This window comes from Hypomesus nipponensis, chromosome 23 (genome assembly GCF_054491055.1).
Source record: "Hypomesus nipponensis isolate SF chromosome 23, ASM5449105v1, whole genome shotgun sequence".
Taxonomy (NCBI): domain Eukaryota; kingdom Metazoa; phylum Chordata; class Actinopteri; order Osmeriformes; family Osmeridae; genus Hypomesus; species Hypomesus nipponensis.
The window spans coordinates 15,289,923-15,311,996 of record NC_140383.1 but is presented as its reverse complement, the minus strand read 5'-3'; the positions used below and the strand labels follow the sequence as shown (position 1 = coordinate 15,311,996).

Here is a 22,074-nt window from a genome sequence, read left to right as displayed (position 1 = left end):
GTGAAGGGTAGAGTTCCTCAGAGATTACTAGAAATGTTAGTCTGATTGGTTGAAGATACATGATCAACTTTTAGCGGGAGATGACTTTATGGGCCAGAAGCATTCAAGTAGACCCCAAAGAGCCGCCAAGCAGCGCAATTAGATTTTCAGCCAAAGCCAGCTAATAATTTTGTAAGCCAAATTGAGCCGGCATTGGATGTTTTTTTGGCTGAGCCAGCTGAAATGATCTGTTTTCAATAAATATCACATACAGACATACACAAAAAATAAATGAAACAAAATCAATTTTGCACACCGGATTCGCCAGTCTTGTGCTCGTTGCTATGATACACAGGACTCACATTAAATTGATGACCAATTATACCGTTTTTTCCGATAGTGATGATTATTAGACAGTAAAGAAGAAATGCATTTTTCTCTCATTCTTCACATTGTATCCTTAGCCAAGAGATAGATGCTTTGCTTGCAACGAACCCATAGCAATACTTTCCCAGCACTGTCTGCTATGGCACAATGCTACCTCTGCATTTCACCAGGGAGTGTGCCGGTGGAATGCTTGTTTAGCTCCACTGGCCTTCTGCTCAATGGCAAACGATCATCACTTACTCCTTCAAGGTGTAATATGATCACCTTCATTCATAATAATGCCAAGTTCCTGTATACAACTTAAGTCAAAGTTAACATCCCATAACATGGGATGTCACATTTCTCACTGTCCTCTTTACTTTGCTGCCTATGCATAACACATTGGGTATTAGTTAATGTTGTCAAACGATTAAAATATTTAATCGCGATTATTCGCATTAATGTCATAGTTAACTCGCGATTAATCACAATTAATTGCACATTTTAATCTATTCTAAATGTCCCTTGATTTCTTTTTGTCCCTCTATTTCTTTTTTTCTTTTTGGAAAAGTGGTTCGGATTGCTTCGTGCAAATATTTTTTTTATTGAAAACAACATTGCAATCGCCTGGCTTTGACGAGGGGGCGGAGAATTCGCATCAGCTGTGCGCTTGGCCATCAAGTGGTATTCCAATGCTGCGATGATAGCTCAGTTTACAACGACAAAATACACAGATCACTTTGGTCTTGTCAATGGAACCATTCCGCAACTTTTTTAAAGTAAACATTCCATTCAGAATCTTATTGGCATCCATTTCGGCGTCTCGCGCTCGCCATCCACTCAAAACGTAACGTTAGCCTACTACAAGAGAATGTCTAATATCCATAAACGGGAGTACTCTTTAGCCGGCTCGCAAGCCAAACAAATGTGTGTGGCATGCCTGTTGTTTTGTTTCCGGTCTAGCTAGATTTAACTCCTCATCAACCGAGTTCAAGTTTCACACCTCGTCGACCATCTGACAACAGCTGGCATTTTAATTTTGAAATTCCTTGGAAGAAAATCCCATCTGAGGTCATCAGAAAGCTGGAAACAGGGATACGACCCCAAAAAAGTGAGAGACTTGAAATGATACAACTAATTGTCAGTGAAATTTTAACAATATGCGCAACACCCGGGAAGAAACACCTCAGTGAGATTGCAAGAAAGATGATAAAGACGTATCCTGCAGCATACACATCACAGATGTCATTGAAGGTGAAACTGTAGGCAGTGGGTATGACTCACTCACAAAACAGATGATAAGCAGAATGGATAACTTGGAGAGGCACCACCGCACTTTCCTTGAAGAGACAAATAAGTAGCACCAGTGACAAAAAGGAGACCACACCCAGGAAGAGAAGACTAGACACCTACTGATGCGTAAACTGGCAACCAATGTGCTGGGCTTGATGAGACACCTGAATCCCCCAAAAATGCACAAGAAGAGTTAAAGAAAATATACAAGGAAAGATGCTGTGACACCAAAGGCATTGAGGGTATTGAGAATATTATGAAGGCCACCTTCTTTACTCAGAGAAAATACATTATTAGTGGAATCGAAACCTCTGACAAATGAATGGCCATATTTATTTGAGACAACTGGCATGAAGATTCATTTTAAAGAGCTTACAGGCATGGACATTGATGACAAAGCCATGGCAAACCAATGCGCCAGAGTTGTGTCATACCTCAAGTCTAGTGACAAGACATGGAAGATGGAGACCATCTTCAAACAAATGGAAACATCAACCAAGAACATTGCAGATGTCAATGCTGCTGGGTTTCTACTTCCTATATTTTTCAAAGAGGAAGAGCACCAGATGTTCTACAAAAATGATCAAACAACCCTGCCCACAAATTTAAAAACAAAAACTCAAAACATCTCAAAACTATGTGCAGTGATATGGGGACCTTTAGTGGATTATCAATTGTTATTATCAAATTATTATCAAACGGTTCCATGCCAAGGCCCCCCAAAAAGCATAAGCTATTGACACCATTATAGAAATTGTAAAAAGTTAAAAAATTTAAGGACACCTTTGCTGAGACCCCCATGACATCTCAAAACTATATATAGTGATATTAGATCCTAAAACAGTTCCTTGGTACCCTAAAACAGAGGTTCCCAAACTTGCTAAAGCCCTCTTGGCAGTCCCCAGCAGAATGAGTTTCAATGATTGCGCGCTTGGATATCTCCCGATTGGTAAATTGTGTGACCCCTCATCATGTGACCACTCTATGGAAAGCTAAATATTAGCTGAATTACACGAGAATGGTTTAGGAAAAACAGTTTAGGCAATTGTGATACATTATATGTCCAGTAGATTGGGACAAAGACATCCTGCTTCGCTTAAAACGATATAGTCACTAAGGTTCAAACTAATGTTTTAGCTATTAGGAACAGTGTTTGCGATTTGAAATTACTTCAGAATGTCAACAAGGCATGGAACTATTTTACCGAGTGGAATTAGTCAACCAGACACTACTTTTTACAACAAAAATCATACAAGGTAGGACAAAGTTGTTGTGATTTCAAAATGTTAAACTTTTTTTGGTGATATATTTATGGATTGTTTTGTGTGTTAGTGTTAGCCCAACATGGTTGGCATTTTTGGGAAGGGCTATATAGTGGCTTTCAATTGAAGTATTATTTTCGTGGCTACGTTGAGTAATATATGTTCATTGAACACATTTACATCGGATCAGCAGTGCCGCAAATGCGGAAGTCGGTGTTGTTGTTGCTACTTCGTGCAATCCATGCATTTATATTATTTGCTTTTGGCAAAAAAAATTATACACTGCCGTTCAAAAGTTTGGGGTCACCCAGACAATTTCGTGTTTTCCATGAAAACTCACATTTTTATTTATCAAATAACTTTCTAAATGAATAGGAAATATAGTCAAGACATTTACAAGGTTAATTATTTTTATTTGAAATCATTATTTTTATTTGAAATATTAATGTTGTTCTTCAAACTTTGCTTTCATCAAATAATGCTCCATTTGCAGCAATTACAACATTGCAGACCTTTGGCATTCTAATTCTTATCCTTCTAATCATCCATTAGTCTTCTAAAAGGCAATAGGGGTTATGCGGAGCGCTCAGTGTTCAAACCGGAAAACAGATGTAATCGTTTCCGCTTCTCACTTCCGTACACATCTGCAGTGCTAGGTGATCAAAATAACTTATTAACAGGGAAGTTGAAGGATTTGTGACAGGAATAAAGTGATGAGTTCATATAACGATATAATAGCCTAACGTTAGACCGTTTCCCAGGAGGTAGCACTAATGCTAGCTCTACACATTACGTTACAGTAAGCTACATAGCTACACAAATAGTGCTAAGTTATCAATGAAATATATCAATTCAGCAAATTAATTTGAGAAGCTCATTTTAATTTAGTGTCATATCCATATCATTATTCTGGTTTCTATGGCTAGGACCTACCGTTCCTAGAAGGAATTACGTTTACTAGCCTACTACGAGACCAAAAAAACGTTAAAGTTAGCAGGTGTATAAGATTACGCTACCGACAAAATTGACCTGTAAATAAATACTGTCACTGGTAGTTGTTGCAGTTGATTGCCAAACACTGCGTTCTTTGAGTCCACTTGGACTTTGTTGTCATATTGTGTCTCTTTCTGTGAAACTGTTATAACTTGCTAGTAGGCTACAACAAACTAATTGTAAAATATTTTTTTTGCAGCTTAGATCATTTCTATGAGGTGTCCAGAACAACATACTAAACGTCCTCAGAAATCCTACTTGAGGAAATATGGCTCAAGACGCACTTGTTCCGGGAGTACAACGGTACTTAGGAATGGTTTGCTGGACCCAGTGCTAGTTTCCTCAAGGACCACAATGACTCTTGCTTACAGCCTTGTTGCTCTTGTTGGTTAGTGGTAACTGATTTAAATTGTTGTACTCGCTGTGAAATATTTTATTTTACTGTTACTTGCTTTTCCACAGGTACACTTGCACATATAGCGATTCATGTTGCTTAATTGTAACTTGTTTAACTACATGCTCTTATGGTTCTTCCCTTTGGCACTTATTTTGGCTGTTCACAATGTGTGCTTCATGTTTTGGCTACCCGCAATATTTTGGGGCTATCTTGTTGTTATTATCAGTGACCGATGCACTTTGTAAAGCTCTCTCTCGGAAGTCGCTTTGGATAAAAGTGTCTGCTAAATGTAAATGTAAATATGTTAAATCAATCCGAGATGTGTGCCAATAAGTTGTGCCAATAAGACCAGGCAACATTACACCCCAAAGGAGCATTGTTTTTCCTATTCTCTTATCAAAATGAAACTGTACACACTGAAACTACCCATGACAAGTGACATTTTTGGTATTACAAGTTTCTTTGAAAATGAATGTTAATATGCAAATTACCTATACACTAATCGAATATGCCCCAAATAGGCTATTTTTTCCCCTTTACTCCTACCACAATAAAAGTTAACATAGTAAAAGTATACATGAAAAGTAACTTTTTTTGTATAACAAGTTTCTGTTGAAATAAATTTGAATATGCACATGAGCTCCAAACTTATTGAATATGTTCTAATTTAGATAGGCAGAAACACCATTCATTTGACAAATACAACGGCCCAATCTTCATCCTACTGCCAATGACCTGATAGTCATTATCAATCTCCTGTCCAAAACATGCCACCCCCAGTCTTTTGGTCCATACGTTCACTTCCCCCTTTCCACTCCATCATTTGGTAAAAGACCCAAAGACTATGGAACTTTGCAGCGTTTGACGTTGGAGGGATAGTTACATTTACGCATTTAGCAGACGCTTTTATCCAAAGCGACTTCCAACTGAGAACATTTATAAAAGTGCATAGGTCACTGATCATATTGAGATAGCTCCAAACATTGCGGGTAGCCAAAACATGAAGCATATATTATGAAAAACCAAATAAGTCCCAAAGGGAAGAACCATAAAAGCATGTAGTTAGAAAAGTTACAATTAAATAACATGAACCTCAGAAGTGCAAGAGTGTACCTGTAGAAAAAGCAAGCAACAATAATATAATTCACAGCGAGTACAATGACTAAGTCAGTTACAACTAACCAACAAGTCTCAACAAGAGTCATTGTGATCCTAAAGGAAACTAATATCAGGTCTAGCCAATCATTCCTAAATACCGGAACAAGTGTGTCTTGAGCCTTTTCTTGAACGTGGGGAGACAGTCACTGTCTCTGACGGGGGGGGAATTGATTCCACCATTGGGGGGCCAGACAGGAGAAGAGCTTGTGTTGGGACGGGGTGCTCGTCTCCACTAGTCTCCACTATATTACGCTGCACCTCAAAATGTTTCTGACCTTAGATCACAATACTTTCTTTTACCAATGTACTATTTTTATTGCTGCATACATAGCCTAACTCTTATATACATATACAGTACATTTGCCTCAACCCTTACTGCAGTTCTGGGCTTGTGCCATTGTTGTTCAGTTTCTGTGCAGGCATGAACAGGGGGGACAACCTGGATATTGAGCTCTGAAATGAGCAGTGCAAAGCTGGCACAGCAGCTTTGCACGAACACTGGAGGTCATGACGACAGGTTCTGAATCACGTAGCACTATCAGTGTAGAACACACAAAGAGACAATTAGACAAATATTGATACTGATGTATCCTTTGAAGTGTTTTTGAAGTGAATTTTTCTAATATTCAGATACCTCTGAATTAAGAATTGGTCTAGTAAACCCATCCCTAAACATTAGCCTACTCTCAAGCTTTTTTTATTATTCTGCATGGACCTGTGACAAGCTGCTCTGACACTGACAGTACCTATCAACCTGTCTTTGTTTGAAACTGCTGGACAAGAAGATACAACATTCATCCATTTAGTACTTTTAATATTATTCTAACAATGTTTTAGAAATCTGAAACACCTGTCAGAACAGCAGTCTACATTAGACATGCAGTTGACACGTTAGACCTACAGTCAGATGGATTACCTTAACGGTTGACCAGTATAAACACACAGGACATCGTAGTATTTATAATGTTGGTATTATAACCCCATTGCTAAAATGCAGTCTTCGTTTGACTGTTTTAATCGTCTGTGAGCAAAAATAAAAGGCTAAACTACTGATAGAATAAAAGTCTAAACTAACTAGCCTACTGTTATGTTAGCTAACACAATCGCTACTGACGTCACTAACGTCACAAAATATCACGTGACTACCTCTAGCAGAACATTAGTTTAGCAGCTCGTTAACTCCTGGGAGATAGCTAGGCTAACTGCTTTACTGCAAGGGAGCTGCAGAAACACCACAAGCAAAGAGGCCAGGGTGATAACTATTTACTCATTTTACTTTGTGATATGAAACACAATTGTGAAGTGTAATGTACAATAAAAGCTGATGTAAGGAAGTAGTTACATCTACTTTCGGAAACAGAAGTCTACTATTTCACTGAAGCATTAGCATCATGACATTAGCCTCTGTTGCCCGGGCAACACATACTACAGCGGTCTATGATGCATCTGTTTTCAATCGTTAAAATTAACATTCCTCGCAATATCATTTTTGTTGTAGGATTTATTATGACATTAGAGTACAAGTAAACAATTTGTTGGTGAAATTTTCATTACCTGTGGTTTCAAACCCGTGTAGCTCACTGCAACACTGTCTAGTCCTGTAGCTAACAAAAACATCTCCACAGCTGTTTACAGTACTAGTAGGAAGTCAAACGGCGGCACATGTTCGGCACTACCTTTACTTAAATCAAAAGTCTTTCAAAAGGTGAAACTATCTGACAAGTGACTACTAACCTGAACTCCATTGCCACAGCCTAAACTTGAATCTGTTCATGAGAATAATTCATTTCAGCCTTGACCGTACAATGGAAATAACGTTAAATTGAATTCAACCAACACAATCGTGATTTTCCCCTAATTAAATGTCAAGGTTATTTACGTTTTTGGGGGCATTGGGTTAGCAGATGATACAATTTGAATTGCGATTCCATCTGAGATGGCTAGCTACTGCTGGTAACGTCGTTGTTCAAATACATTTCAAAGGGGGTTCTTTATTAATGAATGAATGCAATATGAGTAGGCTAAATGCCTGAAAATATCAGGAGAAGGGAAAAACTTACAATGACGTTTAAGTCATAGAGATTAGGTCAATTTTTACACCGGTCTGCCAAATGTATTTGTTTTGATTTAACTATGAGGTTGCTGATCACCATTCCCTCTTACAGGGGAAATGAGAAGACAACTATTTCATTCTACTCTTCATTCTTAGTATTTTGAGTTGTAAATGAGCAGAAAAAAAAACATGCTTTTAAATCTATGTAATCTTTATAAATAATAAGTAGGCTATGCATTTTAATATAAAATATACAGAAATATCAGTTGTAAAATGTCATTTAAATACGGACCCCTGCAACCAAAACAAGCAAGCACACCCTACAATTTCCCCAGAAATTGTACCCTCTCTAGTTAAGGGTAGCTCCTTTAAACACCGGCTATCCACCTTATTCCTAGCTCCCATGATCCATTTCCTGAATTATGGGCATGACTTCCGGAGCCGGCGATTGTCATGGTAACGCTCATAAACAGTCATTGCGGTAAGCAAATTCTGATGCGAAATTAAACATGAGGGAACACAGCCTGTTACACCTGAATCGGGACAGTTTGATCTTACCTCTGCCTTCTACTATCGAAGGATGGGAGGCCGACCTGAAAAAGTGGCTAGCGTACACTAGCATTTAGCTACTTTATTAACTCTGTTGCTACAGACGGTGAAGTGATAAATAACCTGAAAAGTTCTGAGTCTTATCAGTAGCTAGCTACCTCCACAGCAATAAAGTTGGTCGCGTTTTAATAAAGGAGGTGGGACACAACCTTATCTACCTTAAAGCAGACATAGAGCCTAGTCAGAGCCTCAAAGTCCCACATCACCGGTCCTGGGTTTTAGTTTCATCGTCAGGTGAAATAGAAACGGCTGGGTGCTCATGTGTAGCTGGAGTTTTTCTGTCTGTCTGCTTGCTCTGTGAAATGCTGCTCTCCGCTGTCTCTCCCTTTCCGGTGGGGAAACAGCCCACGCTGCCACACCGTTACCATGGAAACACCAATCAGCGTGAACCACACAGGCCAAAGTTAAAATTGAGCGGAGGGGCACTTTCAAATGTGCCCCACGTAATCTTCCTAGCAACTAGACTGAACATACAGTAACTAAACATGCAGCCAGATCAATGCCAGTTACGGGTTAGTTACCAATCGCTAGATTTTGACAACTTTGGAAAAGTTTTTTAGGTATATGAATAACGTAGATTATTTGTTGAGGGTGCAATTTAGCACATTGCTCCTGGAAGAAAAAATTGAAATAAAACGTTAGGGGCCCCACAGACCAGACGACTTGACCCTGCAGCAGCCTGGTGAGAAAGTGAATCGAACTTTCAAGATGGAGTGGTTTGAAAGAAAAACATGGCTAACTGCGAGCACAACAAAAAGAGCACTGTTCGGTTTTCCATGCCTTCTTTTTGGAAATACAACTAATGCAGACTCAGTTTGGACAACTGATGGATATAAGACCTGAAGCATCTGGCAGAAAGAACGGTGAAACATTAGAGTAGTAAATGTCATATCAACCATGCGCCATGAAATTGGGACTATTGGGAAAGGTCAACATCATGGCAAAGCTGGATAGTGCTTATCAGCGGAACATTTTAGAGCACAACAAGCAGGCGGAGGAGAATCGATATGTACTGGGGAGGCTGATACCAGGTCTAAAGCTATGTGGGAAGTGTGAACTGGGTCTGCGTGGCAGGGCCGGCTCAAGCCTTTATGGGGCCTTAAGCAGAATTGATTTAAGGGCCCCACTGTAATGCAAATTTTATTGATTATGATTGCTATTAATCTAATGCACTAATTAGCAATGTTATTAGTTGTGTTGCTTACTTGATAACATTGATTTATTTCGCCCTTATACAGTTTTTAATTTTAACAGAAGCAAATCCAGATTAGTCATGTGATGATTTGAACTTTAAGTATTCAAAGTCTTACAGTACTAAGTGGTGTACCTAATGTGGTGTACTGAAAAGTAGCTTAATAAACCAGACAATGCATCTATTGTACACAAGTTAACCACTTTAATAGTTTATGGTTTAAACTAGCGATGTGCAAAAGTGCAAAACATTCAACTCCAAATAACTTCAAGATACAGTATTTTCTTGTTTCTTACAAAACTGATATTAAATTAAATACCTACAATATATACTGATCTGGGATTGTCGAAAACTGACTTGCTGTATCATCAACTATAGCACTGGCACTTCTGTGCAGGAGGCGTTGGTTGTGGCCCAGCTCCAAAATATTTCAACAGTGCTCCTAGGGAGGATTCATACGAGTACATAGTAGACGGATCAGAATATTCATTTAACAACATAAATGATTTTACACATTTGATCTCGTGCTGAGCGCTTATGCATGTGAAATGTATTTGAAAAAGGATTTCTGCTCCCTGCTGGCACTCAAAATGCAGCCCATAGTATATCTGACTGGTCTATATAGGCCTACTGTAATAATAATCAACTACCCCTATTTTTGTGACGGTGACATGACGTCATACAAAATTGCCCCATCAGAAATTTCAGGCTAAAATCGCCACTGTCCGTGGTATACTTTTCAGTGTTTCCCACACAGACTAATTTGTGGTGGTGCGCCACAGAATCAACACCGGCCGCCACATAATGTGTTTCGTAAACAAAATGTTTTTCGTAAACAAAATGTTTTTAACACTATTTAGATTAAAACACGCAGCTAATTCTTTCAGCTGCATTTCCTTTCCCTGCTCTCCTGTCTCTCTGTCACTTACGCGTCTTTCTCACATATATAGAGGGTTTTCACCAACATCACGTTCTGGGCGGTAACCCGGATGCGTAGCCATTGTGGAGGCACTCGGTGTAAAAAAACTGAACGGAGTACAGTGAAGTATTATGCCCTGGGAAACTTTAAGTGAATGTAGCCATGTCCAAACAACCGAAAAGCTCATCAAAACACGTCCAAGATGCAAAGGCATACAGGGAAGGACTTGGACCACAAGAAAATGTGCGATATTTCGAGAAATTACGATTTATTGGTGGTGCAGATCCCTACAAGTTAGCATTAGCTCCCTCTTGGTTCCGTGACGACCCGGTGATTCTTCCTTCAGTTGCATATCCCGATATAGTCAACTATACCTGGTTTTCTCGCCGTGCCCATACACAGCGGAAGACCTTAAATCCTACAAAGGTTTGGAGGCCTATAACCAGATGGTGTGTGCATGGGTGAGGGAGGCTCAGTACCAAGTTATCAACAATATAAATATTGTGTTGTGAAGGCCAAAGTAAGTAATGCAATAACGTATTTAACCAACCTAACCTTAACTGTATGATATCATTGCAATACTCAAGGTGTAGCCAAGTGACTCTCAATTGTGTTTTTTCCCTGGTATCTTGGTTGAGCATTGCCAACCACAAGCGCATCCTTTAATTTAATAATCTCTGATATTCCTCTCCCTGGTTTTTAATAACTTTTGGAAGTCGATAATATTGCAAGTGTTTCTCTCGATCTGTCCTATTGGTACAACTTGAAACACGGCAATAATTAACCATTTTCTTTGACGACGTTCGGTATATACTTAAGTGCCTGTGCTTTGTTGTGATGCGGAGTGCCTCCAATATGGCGACTTCCGGTCTGATGACGCACCGTGAAAACCCTCTATATAGTCACAACATTTGCAACGATGCACACGTTAGCAACGATGCATACATACGCCGTTCTTGTAAGACAGACAGCTATATCAGCGAGCATTCAGAATTAGTGCCGTAGCTAAAGATCTAGGAAAGTTCAGGCTACTTTTCGCTAGGAACCTACAAACATCTTAATCGAAGGTTCCCCTTCGTTCTTTTGGTGCTCAGAAAGCTACTTACCCGGCGTCATGGAGCTGACCAGTTAAATAGTTATTTAGCACTACCGTTGCTACCTGCATATGCAGAAATTATTTGTTTGTGGTTGATTTTATGAAGGTGTGAATCATTTTGGATTAATATTTAATATAATAAAGTTCTGTGTAACAAATTATTAACGAAGGAATAATTTTGAACCCCCCCCCCCCGTTCGTCGGAGGGCATTACGGATCCGTATTGGGCTGTGAGTAGTAGTGATGTGTCGTTCGTGAACGATTCATTCTGAACGAATCGTCTAGTAAGACGTGAATAACATTCGCTCAAGTCATCATACTGACTGGTTTTATTATTTTTATACTTTACATTTACACTGACAGTTTAGTGCAGTGTAATTGTTTGCCATGATAATTAAATGCTAATGTGATTATAAATGACAATTTCAAACCATACAAACAGTCATGCTGTACTGTATTTAATTGAGGAGGTTTTCTTAATCATCTGCCACACAAATGTGCAATTCAAGTAAAATGGTCTTATATTATATGGAAAATTCTGTGTAAGAAACACTTGATTTAAGTCTGTGAACTTTGAGTGACATTGTCCATAGAAGGGGGGCATGCAGCAAGTTCACAGTTCACACCAATTGAAAGAGGTCAGGTTACAAATGTAGGGCCTACTGCACTTCATGTTGGTGCCAAATAAGGGTGGCAATTTAAAACCTAGTGGCTCTAATGAGGCTCTTGTCAAAATGATAAATTGTCATTTATTATCACACTAGCATTTCATTAGTGAGTAGGTCACCAAGTGGATGGCATGACTGCGCATCAGCCAATCGGAACACTTGTACTCTTTTTTGAGTCTTTTGTTTTTAACTCAAGTGTTGTCTCATGTGAGGCAGTTGTTTTTGTTTTTAATAAATAATCAAGTGTGACGAAGTACGGTACAGTTATTTTGTACCATTTCTTAATTGAATTTAAAGAACAATTACTATACCGTGATATATACCGTAACCGTGATATAAAATTAGTCATACCGTGATAGATTTTGGCCATATCACCCACCCCTAGCTCAGTTTGTCACAAAAAGTTACTGATCCCTTCTCGTGTATATGAACAACAGGAAGTTCTCATTTGGCAGCAGACCACTTTGTTGGCTGTGGACCAGACCAGTAAATGGCCACATCTCTGTCTTCAGTGATGCTCTTGCGTTGATGTTTGCCTCCTACTACTGCCTGAACATCTCTTACCCAGCAGACCAAGGAGCAACATTAGAGTTCTTGCAGAGGTAAGTAAGAAGAAGTCAATTGTATCAAAACAGATAGAGAATGACCCCAATGTTTTACCCATCGATAATCAAATGCAATCAAATACAACAGCCTTTTAATAAACCCTCCCTATCAGACTGTCAGAGATATGTTGATTCAATTGGGTGGCCATTTTTAAGGCTGCTGTTTGTGTTGGTGTTTGATTGAAATGCATTATTCAAATGTTGTCCACCTACATTTTCATATAACTGAACAACTGGCACTTTACATGGAGGGGACATGTTCTTGTTGTGTTTGCAAAGGCATCCTCCAGGTGGTTGGGTTGGAGTCCTACACAGGTCCACTTAATAAAATCTGTGGACATGCAGCACACACTGTGGTGGGAGTTTGCATGTTCTCCCTGTACCAAACATGCTTCGTGCAACTTCGTGCAGCTTCCACTGTCTGGTCACTTTTATTTCTAATATATGAAATTAGTATATTACAGTCCACATTTTATTTCTGAAGTTGTTTGTTGTATTTCATTCGACAGATGCCTTTTCAGGATCAACCCAGACAAGGGATCAAAAGTGGAGAAGAGTGCTTCCAGAAAGCTGCTGGCGGCAGTCCAAAGGCGCTTTCCTTAATAACCAAAAGTTCGGACAACGAATGGTGAGAGTAAAAAGAAAAACATCCAGAAGAAACCCTCCTTCTTTCACTTGCATATTAATTCACTGAGTTTGAGTTTGAATGTGTGTTAAGTACCACTGGGTTTTGTTTGTATTACTCCTTTAATAGCCATTTGGAAATAAATTGTTCACAATGTCAAGTTATTTTCTTCTTATGACTTCTTATCACTCCTTGAAGTATTTGAGTAGATTAGAGATTACACACAATTTAAAGTTTTCTTAAGCAAGAATGTTGCAAGAGGGACAACTGCTTTCTGTTCTGCTCAACTGACTAAAATAAATGTTGAGCACAGGAAGTAAGTGTGTTCAGTTGTTATTTAGGATTCCTCCGTAAGCAGGAAACCTATTGTTATTGTTAGGATTCCTCCGTAAGGAGGAAACCTATTGTTGTTGGAATGCTGCTTCAGTATTCCAAGTATTGTTCTTTGAATCTTTATTCAGCATCTTCTTCTTCTTCTTCTTCTATTTCTTCCATTAAACCTTTCAGCGCCTTCAAATCTTCAGCTATTAAAACCGTTCAACTATCAAAAAATTCAGCAGTTTCAGTTTCAGTTTCATGGGTGCTATGACCTTTCAGCTTTGTACCTCTTATGCTTGAATTAATATAAATATTCATAATATTTTTAACATGGGTTTCCAATGGAATTCTTTCAAATCCTTTCAAACTTCTTAAAACTTCTTCAACTTCCAAATCCTTCTTCTTCCTCAATCTTTCAGATAGAGCCACAATTTAAACTTTAAAACATTGACAAAACCCTAAACTATTTTTTATATAATTCAGCTTTTTGATATCTATTCAACTTTTTTTTATATAAATGATTATGTTTCATGACTTTTTCAAACCATTTCTGAGATTTACATGGGTGTTTAGGAGAAAGCCCAGAGTGCAGACTGAATCGCTTAGAGCGGAGGGAAGCTTCGGATGTTGTTGAAAAAATATTTCTAGTTTGCCAGCATTGCCACAATTTTCGCTCTTCATGCTTCGTTTTTGGATCATTAGATAGCTAATTTTGTGCCGGTTGTAGACAGTTGTCTGTGGAATCCAAAAGACTTACACATTCGTTAAGAGCCCCATGAAAGCGAGACAAAGTCCACCTCTCGTCCAATTAAAATGTGGTGACAAATTCGTCACAGAAAACAAAAAATTACAAGACTCATAAACTGCCGTTATAGTCGTATTTCTGAACGCGCAAACATATAAAGGACATCTCTGGTTTCGGCAGAGTCTTTGGTCTCGGAAAATATCTTTTTTTTGGATTGGACGTATAGTTTTGCGTCTAAGTTAACTTGTTTGAGGTGTGGATTCTTGCAAAGTTTCTGGTAATCTCTGCCCTCAGCGCATTAGCAGCCATAGCTGCATCATCACCATGGCAACCACACAAACAAGCGCCAGTCTCTTACACAGGTGATTGGTATTAGCTGATTAGTGGAGACACAAGACAAGCGATTCAGTCAACTCGTCTCATTAAAAGACTAAGAGCACCACAACACAACTACTACCACTACTGATACTGCTATATCTTATGCCACACTACAACTACTAATTCTGAAGATGCTAGTAATATCTTTTTTGCTAACTACTATGCTAATGCTACTGTTTTGTTCTACTACGCCACTGAGTGCGTTCACTTGACCATGAGAAACCAGATAGCAATTGTCAGTTTATGCCAATAAAACGATTACTCCGTTTACATGTGTAATTGGGGTGTGCTTGCCTTCGGCGAGCAAAAACTATTGTAATCTCACATATTTATTTATTTTATTTATTTTATTTATTTTATTTATTGTATTTATTTACTTTTGCCCCCCTAAGGCTCAGTCAATATTTGGACTACATAGACAACGTCGATGTCAAAAAGTTTGTATTGGTAGTGATTGAGTTGCTAGTATTTGGATTTACGTTCCGTTGCACAGTTTAGGAGGTTACAACGTTTTTGTGGGGACAAAGTGCCCTCTGTCGACGAAGGGTAACCTGTGCGAGCTACGTCAACACACGTTAGCAACGACGCATGGATACGTGATAGACTTTCTAGCTCGCAAATTGGAGCTTGTATTACGAGTGAAAAATACCACCCCCAAAAAATCACAACCATTTGGCTTTGTAGAGAAAGCGATTTCGAGTGGAACTGCAATCTCGCATTTTTTATTTAGGTCGTGACAGTCTTTGAAATTTGAGCGAGTGCAGGTCGCCCGTGAGACCGCCTCGTCTTTTAGGCAGCAGCCATGCTAGAAAGCGTCATAGTAGTACTTTTTGTAGCTAATTTTATAGTTCAATGTTACACGAAAAAACAGAAAGAGGGAAGTATTATGACGATATGACTATTGTGAAAACAGCCAGGGGGTGAAATTTTAATATAGGTTGCTGTAAAAACGTTGATTTGTTTGCTACGTGAGAGCCTGTCAGCCTCCATTGACAATTGCGGAAGCAATGTTGTCAACAGTGTTGACACTAAGTCAACTGTCGATTTGCGTGTGGTGAGTATTTTCTTAATTTCGTACCAGGCTCAATTCTACATCTAAATGGACAGCAGTGTTTTAAAGATATGGTGATTGCGAAGACAGCCAGCGGGTCAGCATAGTTTGTTATTTGTGTAAAACTTGGAATTTGAGTGAGAATGCGTCTTGTTTTGACGTTAGCTACAGAGTCGGCTCGCCCACTGGCAGTGTAGCTACAGTACTGTCTTCAATGCCACAGCTATGGCTAAACTTTATTATGTCTTATTACACGGCTGTTCTTAATGCTGTAGAATGCTCCAGTCACTTGAATGGGGCTTCCCAACGTTCTGCGGTGAACAATTTTCTCATATTTGACCGTTGCTATGCATATTTGACCCAGAGCCATAGAAAAAGAGAGTTGCGACACGCTTTGATCTCGCCGACACGTGATCACGTGGTTCATGTAGCTCGATGTAGTTCCAAAAAGCCCCACTGTTGTCAACTTTTTTGAATGGTTTTCAATGGAGCTGGCCAACGGAAGTCGCTTTCTCAGGCAAAATACGAATGAAACAGGCTCGCATGAAGAAATCCGATATTCTGGCTATCTTCAACTGACTCGTATCTACATAACGCAGTCCTCTCTGACGTTTTTGGTGTAAAATGGAGTGAACTACAACATTGTGAAAACTCACTGCCAGTGAAACGCAGGAAAAAAGCTAGAGCTTTTTTGTGACGTGATTCCGGTAGCTCGCTGTTGTTAAAAAAAACCCCACTGCTGTCAACCTGTTTGAATGGTTTTCGGCGGGACAGACAGCAGCACCATCTCATTTTACGGATATTTTCGGTATATTAACACAATGTCAATTGGTTACTGGTGTGTTGTATCATGTATGTCTGCTACTTTATTAACATGTATGTATAACATTAATTTATAATACATAACGCAATATTGTGAAGCAGAGCTAGAAATGGCTATGCTAGCTACCATACTTTACGAACTGTACATACCAAACAGTAGCCTAATGAGGACTAAATTGTTCCACTTAACGTTTAACATTCGACTGTTGAAGTAACTGGTATTTTTTAAATTCATAATTCCACTTACAATTTACCACATTAACAACACTTATATCTGTAGTACTTGATGCAAGTTGAATCAAACCATGATCACCAGCAACTGTTCAATAGATAAAAATAGAACAGAATATACAAGGCAACCAACTGCAATTCAATAAAACATTTTATTGTTTACTGTACAAAATGTCCAGTGTTCTTCCACTCCGTTTGTTTGTAGTGATCCAGTGATCTAAATGTCTGCTGTTCACAAACCTCAGCCTAGGCACACACACAATTATTATAGTGGTTGAAATGCAGTATAAAATGTCCAATGATTGAGCTCCTGCACTTCATTTGATCCTAGAAAAAGTGTTGCTTAGCTCTACATTAGATACTAGCCCTAGTCTAGCTCTAACTGCAATTAGAATCTAACAAGTCATAATCTTACGATAAATTGTATCCAAAGCTGGCTATATGAAATACTACTAATAACAATTGATATGTGTTGGTTGAAATATATAAAAAATGCAGGATTTTCATCAATTTACCAGCTAACTTGCTTCGGATCCTTTAATCTGCCATTCATTGTTGCTAGCTCTACTAACTAGGCTAATATGAGAAGACTAACTTTGTATGCCAATGAACACCAATAACTAGAACTAATTTCACAGACTATAACCAAACCAACGGACTTCTGGTTATGATACACGTGCTCTCTAGCTATAGCTTCAGTAAAAGTGTTGCTTAGCTCTACGTTAGATAGCTAGCTAGCTAGCTACTAGAATTACAGTTTAGCTCTAACTGCATTTAGAATCTAACACGCTATAATCTTACGATAAATTTGATCTAAAGCTGGTTATATGAAATACTACTAATAACAATGGATATGTGGTGGTTGAAATATAAAAAAATGCAGGATTTTCATCAATTTACCAGCAAACTTGCTTCGGAGACACTGAAAATGAATGGGGTTCAACGGTGGAAAATACAATGTTTGGAACTATACGTCGCGTGAGACACGCTTTACTTCCGCATTCCTCAATAACAATGGGAGTCTATGGAAGTGTCGCAACTCTCTTTTTCTATGGCTCTGATTTGACCGCTATCAAGGGAAGTGGCCTTTTTGCCTCGGATTCACGTCTTTCGTAGCATTCCGCAAGTAGTCCGGTAACTTTTCAACCCTAGGGTACTCTGTTGCTTAGCAACGTCAGCTGATTTGAAGCCTAAATAATGCTCAAAGTCTATGAAGTTCAACGTCTTTGGCGAACTATTTCTCTGCTGATCAACAATACGAATGGTAACAAATACATTGTAAAAAGACACACTGTGTTAAGTTGTAACGTAACTGCTTTACTGCAAGGCAGCTGAAGAAACGCCACAAGAGACCTGGGTTATAACTATTTGCTCATTTTACTTTGTGATATGACACACAATTGTAATGTGTAATGTACAATATAAGCTAATATTATTTAGGAAGTACATCTACTTTCGGAAACAGTAGTCTACAATTTCATTGAAGAATTAGTATCATGACATTAGCTTCTGTTGACCGGGCAACACATACTAGAGCGGCCTATGATGCATCTGTTTTCAATCGTTAAAATAATCATTACTCACAAATAGGCTACATTATCTTTGTAGGATTTATTATGACATTAGATTACAAATAAACGATGTGTGGGTGAAATTATCATTTCCTGTGGTTTCAAACCAGTGTACAGTAGCTCACTGCAACGCTGTAGCTAGTAGCTAACAAAAACATCTCTACAGTACAGGCACAGCTGTTTACAGGAAGTCAAACGGCGGCACATAATCAACACTACCCTTACTTAAAAAGTCTTTCAATTGGTGAAACTATCTGACTAGTGACTTCTAACCTAAACTCCATTGCCACAGTCTAAATTTGTCAATCTGTTCATGAAAATAATGCATTTCAGCCTAAACCGTACAACGGAACGTTAAATCGAATTCAACCAACGCAATCGCTACCGAGACGAACACAATCTACTGTAGTACTGTAGTACAATTTACCAGGGCAGCTTCTGCATACAGGGCTATTTTGCGTTTTTACTGACAACGATCGCTACCACTGAGCTTTTTATGAATGAGAGATTTTCCCCTAAAAAAGCTTATTTACGTTTATGGGGGCATATTTTCAGTTAGCATGGTACTATTTGAATCGCGATCCCATCTGAGATGCCCGGTAATGTCGTTGTTAGAATAAGCTTCAAAAGGGGTTCTTTATTAATGAATGAATGCAACATGAGTAGGCTAAATGCCTGAAAATATAACAAGAAGGGAAAAACTTAAAATTATGTTTAAGTCATAGAGATTAGGTCCAGTTTTACACTGGACTGCCAAATGTATTTGTTTTGATTCAACTATGAGGCTGCTTGCATTCTACTCTTCACTCTTAATATTTTGAGTTGTAAATGAGCAGAAAAAATATATACTTTTAAATCTATGTAATCTTTATAAATAATAAGTAGGCTATGCATTTTTGATATAACATATAGCCTACAGAAATATCCATTGTAAAAATGTCATTAAAAAACGGACCCCTATGCAACCGACAACCGGCAAGCAAGCACACACTACAATTTCCCCAGAAATTGTACCCTCTCTAGTATATATATATATTTTTTCAATTCTTGTACCATGGAAGTCAATGGCAGCCCCGAGAAACCTTCGATAACTTTTTGTGAAATTTGGCACACTCATTAAGGACAGTTCCTTTTATACCTACACCAAGTTTCATGTCTCCCATTAGACCACTCTAGCGCCACCAACGGGTCAAAGTTGGACATGTGTTTACACACGTAACTTTTGAACCGTATGACTGATTTTCAGTCACCTTTGGATTCCCTGGATCAAGAGAAGTTCAACTATGACGTCAATTTCCGGTATTACAGATTTTCTGCAATTTCCGGTTTTATCAAAAAACGTTGAAATCCTACTCCCTCCTACAATTGTTTTCCTATCTTCCCCAGAATTGGCACACATCATCGTCAGAGCAAGCCTCACTCAGGCATTATAAAGATATTTGATATTCAAAACCGTTTATCCGGTACAACCAATCAAATTCAACAACAAAGCAACCAAACAGGAAATTGGATCAAATCTTGGCAAATCTTTGAGATGTCAACACCAAACTTGGTAAGATGACTCGGAACCCTCTGCTGAGGATGTTCACACAATTTGGTGTCATGTGATCACTGGGCGTGGCTGCAGGAAGCAAAAATGTGTCAGATTTGGTATCCCATTGGTAAGTCTACAGCATGGATTTTTCTATACAGTGACAATTTTGGAAGACTATACATTTTTCAATGGTTCGCAATGTTAGGAGGAATCCGCCATTGCTGCTTGCAGCTATATTTCTAATTATTACCATTATGTTTCGGGTTTTTTTAGGCTTTAGACATTTCTTTAAATGTGAATCCATTGTTTTAATAGGTGGACATACTTTTTAAACATTAAATATCTATTAAATATCCAAGATTTCTATGTTAAGTAAAATCTTAAAACTTCTATTACACATGATATCATCTTACATGAATTGTGGCAATTATAAAGCTGATAGCATGTTAATTAACAGTATTTTGATATATTTTTTTAAGGTAAATCAAATGTTTTTGGGTAGTATATAATGTTATTACATTAAATATTGATGTAATAAATATGAATGTTTACATCAAATTATGCAATTAAATCCCACTAATAACAGCACTATTCTGCGTTTTAAGCCTGAATATTTGTATTGCAGCAATATTTGACCATATATATTGGATATGTTATTGTTTTTAAAAGTGAAAATGTCCTTCATTAAACGTAAAAAAAATCTAGATATCACAGAATTCATGTAAAATTACTGCTACAAACTGTATTTTATTATGGAAAATTCATGTAATTGAACGAGTCGAACTCGCGTAGGTCTATTGTGGGAGCATCAACGCCCGGTACTCTTTAACGACTGACATCACCTCATAACACAAAATACAAAAAAAAAAATCTCTTTGAAGCATAAACATGTATTCACTTTCCCATCCTTCTTGAAACTGCCTTCCATCCAGGGCTGTATGCAGCCTGCTTTGACTGGGGGTGCACAAAGATTTCTAGGGGGTAGGCCTGTCGCGATAGTCAATATATTGACTTATTGCACAGTTTATGGAAATGACCGCAATAATTTTTGGTGCTGTAATATATTGCAACTGATCATTTTTATAACAAATAATGATTACATTAATTTTTACGTAAGAACGAATGTCACCAACATTTTAGTCGATCCCGCTGCCTCAGTCATCTTCTCTGCTTTCTGTGTCCAAAGCGTAGACGGGACTAGCGTCTCCACACACAGAGCGGACACCGACAGGTGAAGAGAAGGCGTGAACTCACTGTGTTATAAAATGTTCTGTTTCGTGACATCTACAGCTAGTTAGGAAGAACAAGTTAAAATTGACTTGGTTTCAAAGCCGCAATCTTCAGCTCCGGTGTGGGAACATTTTGTCCTTAAGACGAATGAGATGAGAGCCAATTAACGACAACGAGTCGGTATGTCAACTTTGTTTAAAACAAGTGGAAACGAAAAGAGGCAACTAACCTAACATCTCACCTAGCAATACATAACTGTCTATCCCACCCAGTTTTTCAACCTGTGAACAACAACTGCAGCTGGAGCTGGAAAGGGGTCTTCCTTACAGTTCTGTTACAGATGCCTTTTCCCGACAGTGCAAATGTAAACGTGACAGCGCGAAATGGTGCACACTCACGGATAGCGTAACTCGCTATATAGCCAAAGAGATGCAGCCATTAAACACGGTCAAAAAACCACCATTTACAAATATGCTGCAAACTTTTGACAAACACAGGGCTGCCAACTCTCACACATTGGCCGTGAGACACACGCATTCCAACCATTTCACACGCTCTCACGCCACACCTTCTCAAGCAGAAAAAGTAAACACCAACCAAGTAGCCCTGTTAACGTTGTAAACAGTAAGCTATGATGGAGTGAAGCGACATAGACACGCGAACAGCCATGAAAACTCACCTTGGGGGGGGGGGGGTCATTATGTAATTAGTGGCATAAAATGGACTGAAAATTACAATTGACGGTGTGCAATGATATCGTTTATCGCAATTAATTTTGGTGCAATATATCGCACAAGAAAAAGTAGTTATCGTGACAGCCCTACTAGGGGGTATCATGATTACGGAAAGGGATCGTATTATTTTTCATATTGATAAAAATTTTTAGACTGCTTATCAATCCGAGTGTTAATCAGGCGCAGAGCCCAAACCTAGGACGTATTCTGGGTTTGATGTGATGCTAGATAGGGGCTTCCACAGT

At 38.6% G+C, this 22,074-nt stretch overlaps 1 protein-coding gene across 5 annotated transcripts in view; it reads right to left on the bottom strand.

Moving 5' to 3' along the window:
- Positions 1-22,074, bottom strand: part of slc37a1 (solute carrier family 37 member 1) — a 125,884-nt gene that overhangs the window by 102,074 nt on the left and 1,736 nt on the right. The gene's annotated exons all lie outside the window — the stretch shown is intronic.